Genomic DNA, 10,881 nt, shown 5'->3' on the forward strand with positions numbered 1-10,881 from the left:
CCGTCCCGGCTTCCCCTGCCGACACCGTGGTTCCCGGCTCCGCCACCCCGCCCACCCTCGGCATCGCCGTTCCCCGCAGCTCAGCTCCCCTACACCCCCTCCGTGCCGCCCGCGCCGCCTTGCCGCCCCAGAGGCTCCGCTTTCCCCGGCACCCGTGGGGCCGCCAGCCCCGCCGCCGCCGCTGCCGTCCAGCGACACTGATCTGAGCAGTGCGGCCCGGGCCGATCCGAAACTCCCGCTGCCGTACACCACTCCCCCATGCTGCCCTGCGGCGCTGACGCCATCCACGCATGCGCAATCACAGCTTTTATCGCCGAGGCTCCTGCCGCCATCCCCGCGCCCCCCGTGCCTCCCCCCCCCGTGCCAGCCTGTCAAACCGCGCAGGGGGAGAGCAATGCCCACTTCTAAAACAGCAGAACAAGTCCAAAAATACCAGCGTCACGCAGTTTCAAATCACCGAGTTGAAAATTTCCAAAGGAATCCAATTGCAAAATACCAGAATACGGGGTTCCAAAATTCCAAAATTATTCCGTTTCAAAATAGTAAACTAGTGAGTTCCAAAATATGAAAAGCACCCAATTTCAAAATATCAAATTGCAAAATACCAGTTCTCAGATGTCTTACACCGGCAGGATTCCCAAACCCAAATGAATGCAATTATTGTCAAAACGGGATCTGCGCTACCAAAACGACTATTTTCTTCCCTGAAAAGCTTTCCCTGGTGATCATCAATACACGTAGTTATTTTGATCATTTAGCCGGGCGTAATAGAAATTTTACTTTAAAACCCCACATTTGTAGCGGTCCTCAGCTCGCGTCCATGACCCGCAGCCTCCGGGCGGGACCGCCGGGGCCGGGATCGAAGCGCAGAGCGAGCCCGATCCCCGCGGCTGCGTGGGGAAAGACCGAGCGGCGAGCAAAGGGAGCATTTATAAACTATATCGATATTTCACTGAAATTCAGGGCAGAGCAGCGACGGGGGCGCTCGGGTTCAGCCAGGATTAGCCCTAAACGAGCCGGGCAAACCCCCGACCGCTCAAGGGAAGCAGAAGTCAGTAACCGGTAATCGCCTAGGACCCCGTGAGGAATTTCCTCGGTAATCACAAACCCAGCACGCAGGGGATTTATGCGGCAGAATCCCAGTTTCGGCCACAGCACCCGGAGGAGGAGACCGGTTCTCTATCGCGGAAATGAAAGCCCAGCACCCCGGCGTTTCGGGGACGGACCCCGGGACACGTAAGAGAGGGAACGATCGGCAGGATGTTTCTGCGCCTCACCCCCAACCCCCTCCCCCCCCCCCCCCCCCCCCCAAGGTGCTGCAGCCTGAGGTGTGACTGGTGAGGACAAGAAGGGAGCAGCTCCCGGCAGAGGCAGTTTTGAGAGGCTTACCCGGGCAAGGCTCGCGCAGGGAGCCGCCAGAGGGGCCAGCGGGGGCATCCCGGGAGTTCCTCCGGGAACGAGGGTCACGGCACCCAGCAGGGACCGGGGGATCAGGCGGTTTCACTCGGGCGGGGGGCGTCACTTTAAGATAAAGCCGAGAGAAAAGCCCGTCCTGCCGAGCAGGGTCACCCGAGCGGGCGGGGCAGCACGCACATTCCCGGCGGGGGGGGGGGGGGGGGGCGGCAGTTTTCAGCTTTCCTCTTCTACCTCGCTACTCCATCTCCACAGCCCCAAAGAAGGGATGGGTTATCAGGTAAAAAGGCGTTTAAGCTGAGGGAAAAAGCTTCCTTTTCCCCAATCGCCTGTGTTTGAATTGAACAGAAATCCACTTCCCCTGCAATTTTGATAGTCTCAATTGGAGGTAACTCTGCCTTTTCTGTGCTGTTAGAGATATTAATTGATAGAGAATGCCCATTTTCTATTTTTTTCCACTTTAAGTGGAAAGGGAAAGCAGGGATAATGCTTTTTTATGGATCTGAATTAACCGAAAAATGCCCCCTTTTCAATCACCAGAGAGATTTAAAGTGAGGAAAACCACTCTTTTTCCCAATATTTGACGGGTTTAAATTAAAGGGGAGAAGCCATTTATTTACCACTGTGTCCGTTTAAGTGGAGGTAGCTGCCCCATTTGCTCATTTTTAGCGTTGCCTTTTCCAGCATGTCCTGGGGTGACTTTATGATACCGGTATCCCCAATCGTCTGGTTAATGTTAAATATTAAGTTCTGCACCTTTAAGACTGGCTCCGAAAGCGAGAGCGGGGGGAAGAAGAAGCATGCCGTTTGCGTTAAGGAACAAACATCACTCCCACACATCCCGCTCCTGGACCGTGGTGTCTGCAGCACAGACAGACAGCGGGACAGAGCTTCTCTCTGGCTTTTAGTTGGTTTTAGCTAGCTGAGGCAGAGGAGTTCCCTGGACCTTTGTTTTTTTTTCCTTTTTTTGTTTCCTTGGATCTGTGCAAATCTGCTCCGGACCGAGCACCCGGCCAAACCCCGGGAGCTCACGCCTTTGGCCCACCGGGGCCCGGGCCTCGGCACTTTTCAGCGCCGGAAGGACCGATAAGAACCCGAGCGAGGCGAGCTACACCACATGAAAAGGACTTTTCTTCCTAGACTTGCCATCCCATCGAACAGTGAGAGGTTTTATTATTTCATATTATTCAATTTCTGTTAAATAAACAGCTTTTTCCACTTCTTTCCAAGGAATTTTTTTTTTCCTTTCCTGGACCAGTTGGTAGGGAGGGGTCATTTCCCTGGGGAAACCCCCATTTGGAGTTTTCCTCCCTAATTTGCCCTAAACTAGGACACAGCATTTCAAGGGTTTAAAGCTGCATTTCAGGGTACCTCTACCCACGCCCCGGCAACAAATATTTCCAACAGGAGTGAGTCCAGCAGGTATGTAACGGTAATGCCAACTGGGAGTCTATTCTTTTTCTTATTTTCATTTATAATGTAGAGAGCCCTAATTAGAGGTCCCTATAAGACACCATTCATATCTATACTATTCTTCTCCACCCTAATTAATCACAGGGGGAGTGCTACTTAGTAATCACTAATAAATAATTATGCAAGTCCATAAATTATCCAACTTAGCCGGCAACACTGCTGAAACACAAAGTTTTGCTTCTTACCTTTTTTTTTCCCTTTGCTCCATTGCTCTGAGTAATTGCAGTAAAAAAAGAAAACACTGTCTTTTCCCAAAAAGTTTTCTTCTACGCAGAGCTCTTTACCTCAATTTTAACTCAGAGGAGCCAAACAGCTACGGTCCCTCTGAGGGCTTTTATACCCGGTGGGATTTGCCGCCTCCCTTTTCCCAGGCAGCGTGGGAAAAAGAGGCGGGCTCAATTAGGGGTATATTAACCCCAGGCTGTGCTAAGGGGCATTATTCCCTCCAAGGGAATCAGCTGGGCTAAAGAGCTTGTCTCTCATTTCAGCGAAGAGGCTCTTTCAATTTACTCCAGCCTGCTTTTAGCAGGTATCTTTTGGGCATTTGAAGCAGCAGAGGTTTTGAAAACACCTTGAAGAAAACATTATGGAACACAGGGAGTATTTAAGTTCATGATTTTGGGTTGAGAGTTCAGGGGTGATAAGATGCTTTTATAATGATTCTTCTGTTTGGGTTTTTTTTAGGAGGATTGCAGTTTCCTGAAGTTCTAGGTCATGTCAAGTGCGATACTTCAGATTCTCTCAGCAGATTCATCGTGACACAAAAGGGAACCGCTGCGGCAGCTTTCCTTAGCAGCAGATCGGTCTCTCCGATGGATTCGCTTCGGAGAGATAAGTCGAGGGCTGTGGTCACAGAGGGGATCGAAGCAGGGTAGTGGGTTAGGATTCACACCGGTTAGGGTTTTGAGTCAGCTATGGGGAGGGGGAGGTTTGAGAACTGGCCTTTGGGGCCACCGTGAGGGAAAGGCTCACTTTGGCTAACAATGCTGAGGCGGGCAGGGCAGAGCAGTCCCAAGGTGTGTTGTCACTTGTCTGTTGTGCTTTCTGTGTCTTCCGTTCATCTCGTGTAACATGTCTCTTGCCTTAGTTCTCCCAGGAGCTTATGCGAAACCCCAGGTCCTTCCGGTCATCTCCCATCTTTGCGTTCCTCGGCCCGGGGCCGACGCCGGTGAAGTTTCGATTCGGGAGGTCAGACAGGCGTCAGAATCGCATCTCTGTTCAGCAGCATCCGATCGGATGTCTTTTTAGGTCTTGTTCTCAGCTGTGTTGACAGCTGTATGCAGTAATCTTTCTTTACAGTGGATAAGGACTTGTGCCGATTCAAAGGCAGGCAGAGGCTTCCAGCCACAGGATTCTCAGGCATCCGTCTCCGCGGTTCTCGGAATAAGTCGTTCCGTTAGCATCTTTTTCCTCCGGGGTCATCCGAGCCCGGCGGGCTCGCCTTCGGTCCCTCCTCGGTCATCTCGTTCAGCATTTTCTCGGTCCTCGTGAGGACTTTCTCGTCTCAGAGTTTTCTCTCCCTGTCGTGTCCCCTCGTCTCACGTGTCACGGGTGTCTGGGGGTATTCGGTCCGGAACTGCTCTGCCCTGCCGCCCGGCCCCGTTGCAGGTGTTCAAGGACAAGTCCCGGGCACTTGTAATTGGAGACTCGTAATACGGGCTGTAGTTGGAGTCTAGGTAGTATTCTTATGTTGGCAGAAGGTGTCTGGAGCTGTGAAGTTACCCTGCAGCACTTCGACGTTTTTCCTAACTTTCTTTCAGATGCGGATGGATCGACCTCCCGGCAGAGCGCCTCGTCCCAGATGAGGGGATCCCCCTGAGAAGGTCGGTCACGGTTCTTCTTTTGCAGCGGGGCTGGAGTCGGTCACTGTGTTACAGCTCTGCTCTTTGTATTTTTTTTCAGGAAGTAAAGCTGGATAGCAGCAGTGAAGGTGAAGCATTGTGAAGGTGAGCCTCGGTTGGTGGAGAGAAGCAGTTGTTCTTGCTGGGGTCTCAGTTTCTGCTATCACTTTAATCCCTTGTTTTTTTATGTTAGGTGGTCTACTTGCAAGATATCCCAGCCCAGGATGCCAGAGGACAGGTGGGTGCAAGCTCTAAGTGTGTTTTGGTGTTTAAGTCCCTGGTTTGCTGATAATGTTTAGTTCTCTAAGATAGAATGAAAGAACCATATCACGAATCCCACCTTGTGGATCCTGACACGAATCGGTGTCACGGACAGGATTCTGAGAGACAGAAGGGGTTGCAGATTTGTCGTGCACTCAGTATCGGGGGAAAGACGTTTCGCCTCAGCCCCCCTAGCCTGCCACGCCGGTGAGCAGTGTCTAGAAAGCAAGGGAGGCGATTCGAATTTCTCAAAAACTGCACACGCTTCGGTGCAAAGCACCCCACACTCATTTGAGGGCTCTGTCTTCAGAATTTTACAAGGGATATTTGAATGCAAGAGTTTGGACTGACTGATTTTTCTGTTTAAAGTACTTGTTTGCTGATAATGTTTAGTTCTCTAAGATAGAATGAAGGAACCACATGACAAATCCCACCTTGTGGATCCTGACACGAATCGGTGTCACGGACAGGATTCTGAGAGACAGAAGGGGTTGCAGATTTGTTGTGCGCTCAGTCTCGGGCAAAGACGTTTCGCCTCAGCCGCCCCTAGCCTGCCACGCTGGTGAGCAGTGTCTAGAAAGCAAGGGAGGCGATTCGAATTTTTTAAAAACTGCACACGCCTAGATGCAAAGCACCCCACACTCGTTTGAGGGCTCTGTCTTCAGAATTATACAAGGGATATTTGAGTACAAGAGTTTGGACTGACTGATTTTTCTGTTTAAAGTACTTGTTTGCTGATAATGTTCAGTTTTCTAAGATAGAATGAAGGAAACACATGACAAATCCCACCTCGTGGATCCCGACACGAATCGGTGTCACGGACAGGATTCTGAGAGACAGAAGGGGTTGCAGATTTTTCGTGCACTCAGTGTCGGGCAAAGACGTTTCGCCTCAGCCGCCCCTAGCCTGCCACGCTGGTGAGCAGTGTCTAGAAAGCAAGGGAGGCGATTCGAATTTTTTAAGAACTGCACACGCCTAGATGCAAAGCACCCCACACTCATTTGAGGGCTCTGTCTTCAGAATTTTACAAGGGATATTTGAGTACAAGAGTTTGGACTGACTGATTTTTCTGTTTAAAGTACTTGTTTGCTGATAATGTTTAGTTCTCTAAGATAGAATGAAAGAACCACATCACAAATCCCACCTCGTGGATCCTGACACGAATTGGTGTCATGGACAGGATTCTGAGAGACAGAAGGGGTTGCAGATTTGTCGTGCACTCGGTATCGGGGGAAAGACGTTTCGCCTCAGCCGCCCCTAGCCTGCCATGCCGGTGAGCAGTGTCTAGAAAGCAAGGGAGGCGATTCGAATTTTTTAAAAACTGCACATGCCTAGATGCAAAGCACCCCACACTCATTTGAGGGCTCTGTCTTCAGAACTTTACAGGGGATCTTTGAGTACAAGAGGTGGGACTGAGTGGTTTTTCTTCTGTTTAAGTCCCTGGTTGGCTGACAAGCTTTCGTAGTCCAAGATGGAATAAAGGAACCGCATCAGTAATTCCACCTTGTGGATGGTGCCAGTCATATTTTCTGTTTTGTCCGAGGTTCCGTGCAGAGAGGCACAGCCGAAGTTTGCGATCGGCCGCACCGAAGCTGGCGCGGGGGACGTCTCGACGTACACATCCTATCGAGGATGGGTCTTGTCCTATTACGTTACAAAAGGTAAGCATCACAGGTGGAAGTTGGGATCAGGGGAAAAGCATTTATAATCAGTGGAGCCAATTTGAAGTTAAGGTACAGGACAGGGCTGTAGTGGGGTGGGCCCCTCTGAAGCCAAGGGAGAGGGTTTCTTTTCGAGCTCCCCAGAGCTTTTGCCGGGCAGGGCAGTTCCAATCCATCCTCTCACGCTCTCGCGTTTCACGTCGTCGGCCGTCTCAGCCTCTCGACGTCGTCGTGGATTTTTTCGTCCGAGGAACCGGCCTTCGCGTCCCCGCGGCTATCGCCACGTTCACCCGGCAGACATCGCCTGCGCTTGCCTCTGTAAAAAGTGCCTTGTGCTGTGCTTGCCTCTGTAAAAAGTGCCTTGTGCTGTGCTTGCCTCTGTAAAGTGCCTTGTGCTGTGCTCGCCTCTGTAAAGTGCCTTGTGCTGTGCTCGCCTCTGTAAAGTGCCTTGTGCTGTGCTCGCCTCTGTAAAGTGCCTTGTGCTGTGCTCGCCTCTGTAAAGTGCCTTGTGCTGTGCTCGCCTCTGTAAAGTGCCTTGTGCTGTGCTCGCCTCTGTAAAGTGCCTTGTGCTGTGCTCGCCTCTGTAAAGTGCCTTGTGCTGTGTTCGCCTCTGTAAAAAGTGCCTTGTGCTGTGCTCGCCTCTGTAAAGTGCCTTGTGCTGTGCTCGCCTCTGTAAAGTGCCTTGTGCTGTGCTTGCCTCTGTAAAAAGTGCCTTGTGCTGTGCTTGCCTCTGTAAAAAGTGCCTTGTGCTGTGCTCGCCTCTGTAAAAAGTGCCTTGTGCTGTGCTCGCCTCTGTAAAAAGTGCCTTGTGCTGTGCTCGCCTCTGTAAAAAGTGCCTTGTGCTGTGCTCGCCTCTGTAAAAAGTGCCTTGTGCTGTGCTCGCCTCTGTAAAAAGTGCCTTGTGCTGTGCTCGCCTCTGTAAAAAGTGCCTTGTGCTGTGCTCGCCTCTGTAAAAAGTGCCTTGTGCTGTGCTCGCCTCTGTAAAAAGTGCCTTGTGCTGTGCTTGCCTCTGTAAAAAGTGCCTTGTGCTGTGCTTGCCTCTGTAAAAAGTGCCTTGTGCTGTGCTTGCCTCTGTAAAAAGTGCCTTGTGCTGTGCTTGCCTCTGTAAAAAGTGCCTTGTGCTGTGCTTGCCTCTGTAAAGTGCCTGGGCTTGGAGCTGCCCTGCCCTGGCACATAGTTAGAGTTAGGTAGAACAGGTATAAAAGGTTATAGGTCCTGTTTTCTATGAGGTTTTTGTGTACAAAATGTGTGGGCCTAGAGGGGGGCTGACTCCTAGCTACCATACAATCCCTCACTGACCACCTTGTGTTGTCTTGCAGGTCTCCGATACCTATTTTCTGAGGATCTACCATTTGATGCTGAGAAGCAGCAGCGAGAAGATATCTCGGGGCATTTTGTTTAGCACAGTGTTTTAAATAAGGGTTGCGGTCACTGTGTGAGTTAGTCTCCTACTGTGTGTCAGAGCGTGTCTGTCTGTGAGAGTCGGTGGGTCTGGGTGTGCTTGTGTGTGTGTGCGTGTTGAGCGGTTCTAACCTTGTGTGTAGTGCTTTTGCTTTTCAGGACTTTAAATTCACATTTAAATTTAGAATAAAAAATCCCCAGCTGGGGGGGTTTTTTTTTTTCCCTCCCAGCTGGGGTTTTTTTTCCTCGGTCCCGGCCGGTCTGCGAGGCGACAGTCATCGCCTAAGTTTGGGCACGGACCGGCCCCGGACCGGGGTTTTCGTCAGGCAGGCCGATTTTTGAGGCCCCCGGGAACCGAGTTCCCGTGGGGTAGGAGGGGCGGGTGCGTGTTGTGCGGTTCTAACCTTGTGTGTATTGCTTTTGCTTTTCAGGACTTTGAATTCACATTTAAATTTAGAATAAAAAATCCCCAGCTGGGGGGGTTTTTTTTTTTTCCCTCCCAGCTGGGGTTTTTTTTCCTCGGTCCCGGCCGGTCTGCGAGGCGACAGTCATCGCCTAAGTTTGGGCACGGACCGGCCCCGGACCGGGGTTTTCGTCAGGCAGGCCGATTTTTGAGGCCCCCGGGAACCGAGTTCCCGTGGGGTAGGAGGGGCGGGTGCGTGTTGTGCGGTTCTAACCTTGTGTGTATTGCTTTTGCTTTTCAGGACTTTGAATTCACATTTAAATTTAGAATAAAAAATCCCCAGCTGGGGGGGTTTTTTTTTTTTCCCTCCCAGCTGGGGTTTTTTTTCCTCGGTCCCGGCCGGTCTGCGAGGCGACAGTCATCGCCTAAGTTTGGGCACGGACCGGCCCCGGACCGGGGTTTTCGTCAGGCAGGCCGATTTTTGAGGCCCCCGGGAACCGAGTTCCCGTGGGGTAGGAGGGGCGGGTGCGTGTTGTGCGGTTCTAACCTTGTGTGTATTGCTTTTGCTTTTCAGGACTTTGAATTCACATTTAAATTTAGAATAAAAAATCCCCAGCTGGGGGGGTTTTTTTTTTTTCCCTCCCAGCTGGGGTTTTTTTTCCTCGGTCCCGGCCGGTCTGCGAGGCGACAGTCATCGCCTAAGTTTGGGCACGGACCGGCCCCGGACCGGGGTTTTCGTCAGGCAGGCCGATTTTTGAGGCCCCCGGGAACCGAGTTCCCGTGGGGTAGGAGGGGCGGGTGCGTGTTGTGCGGTTCTAACCTTGTGTGTATTGCTTTTGCTTTTCAGGACTTTGAATTCACATTTAAATTTAGAATAAAAAATCCCCAGCTGGGGGGGTTTTTTTTTTTTCCCTCCCAGCTGGGGTTTTTTTTCCTCGGTCCCGGCCGGTCTGCGAGGCGACAGTCATCGCCTAAGTTTGGGCACGGACCGGCCCCGGACCGGGGTTTTCGTCAGGCAGGCTGATTTTGAGGCTCCCGGGAACCACGTTCCCGAGGACCGCTGACGGCAGGGTTATAACGGGGCGGTCGAGAGGAGAGCGAAGGTGAGCATGTGTGCAAGCTGAAGCCGGCTTCTGTGATGAATGAGTATTGTGTTTTGTGTGTGCTCGTTGTGGTTTGGGAGAGCGGTAATAATGAAACAGCGTGCATTGTCCTTTTCAGAAATGGTTATTTTATGTTAATATGTATTTGGCTTGTATTGTTCTGTATTTGCTGCCGTGTTTCTCTGTATTACTCTGTGTGTGAATTAGGAGTTTTTCAACATGTACATGGATTGTATTGTATTGTACTGCATTTGTATCCAGTTTCGATGTGTTTTGCTGTACTGTAAATAAATTCATTCAATAAAGGTGCCTAACCCCTAATAAAGATGATCCCAACTGCCCCCTCCTCCCCGACCCCTGTGTTTGTGGTGTGCTGTAGTCATTATTTTCATTCTATTTCTTGCTTTTCTGTCTCTTTCTAACCTCCTTTCTGTCTGTCACTTTCTCTGAGTCACTGTTGCTACCTCTACTTTTCTGTTTCTTTGCTCTCTGAGTCTAACCCTTTCTTTTCCTTCCAACTCTGTTACTTTTCCCTCTAGCTCCGAGTTGGACAGACAGCAAGCAGCGTCGATTCCTTGCCACCGTAACTCTGAGTTACAGTGTCCGGGCCTCGCCTCTGTTTCCTTTCTCTCCACCTCTGAGTTAGACAGAAATGAAATAGAGTCGGTTTCTCTCCGCTCTTCCTCTGTTTCTTTTCCCTCTCGCTCCGAGTTAGACAGACAGCAAACGGAGACGATTCCTTTCCACTGTAACTCTGAGTTACAGTGAACAGGCCTCGCCTCTGTTTCCTTTCTCTCTACCTCTGAGTTAGACAGAAAAGAAGTAGAGCTGTTTTCTTTTCAGTCCAACTTTGTCTTCTTTCCCTCTAGCTCCGAGTTAGACAGAAAGCAAATGGAGTCGATTTCTTTCCACTGTAACTCAGAGTTACAGTGAACAGGCCTCGCCTCTGTTTCCTTTCTCTCTACCTCTGAGTTAGACAGAAAAGAAGTAGAGCTGTTTTCTTTTCAGTCCAACTTTGTCTTCTTTCCCTCTAGCTCCGAGTTAGACAGAAAGCAAATGGAGTCGATTTCTTTCCACTGTAACTCAGAGTTACAGTGAACAGGAATTGTCTCTGTTTTGTTTCTCTCCACCTCTGAGTTAGACAGGAAAGAAACGGAGTTGGTTTCTTTCCCCTGTCCCTCTCTTCTTCTTTTCACTCCAACTTGGTTTTCTTTCCCTCTAGCTCCGAGTTAGACAGAAAGCAAAGGGAGTCGATTTCTTTCCACTGTAACTTAGAGTTACAGTGAACAGGAATTGTCTCTGTTTTGTTTCTCTCTACCTCTGAG

The 10,881-nt window shown here is 50.6% G+C and overlaps 1 long non-coding RNA gene across 1 annotated transcript; it reads left to right on the top strand.

Moving 5' to 3' along the window:
* The first annotated feature begins 4,645 nt into the window (after positions 1-4,645).
* LOC131589650 (uncharacterized) lies at positions 4,646-5,647 on the top strand. The gene is made up of 3 exons (XR_009279807.1): positions 4,646-4,709; positions 4,789-4,832; positions 4,921-5,647. It is a non-coding gene; the product is annotated as an uncharacterized LOC131589650 (long non-coding RNA).
* The last annotated feature ends 5,234 nt before the right edge of the window (positions 5,648-10,881 follow it).

The sequence above is a fragment of the Poecile atricapillus genome, chromosome 29 (genome assembly GCF_030490865.1).
Source record: "Poecile atricapillus isolate bPoeAtr1 chromosome 29, bPoeAtr1.hap1, whole genome shotgun sequence".
Classification (NCBI taxonomy): Eukaryota; Metazoa; Chordata; class Aves; order Passeriformes; family Paridae; genus Poecile; species Poecile atricapillus.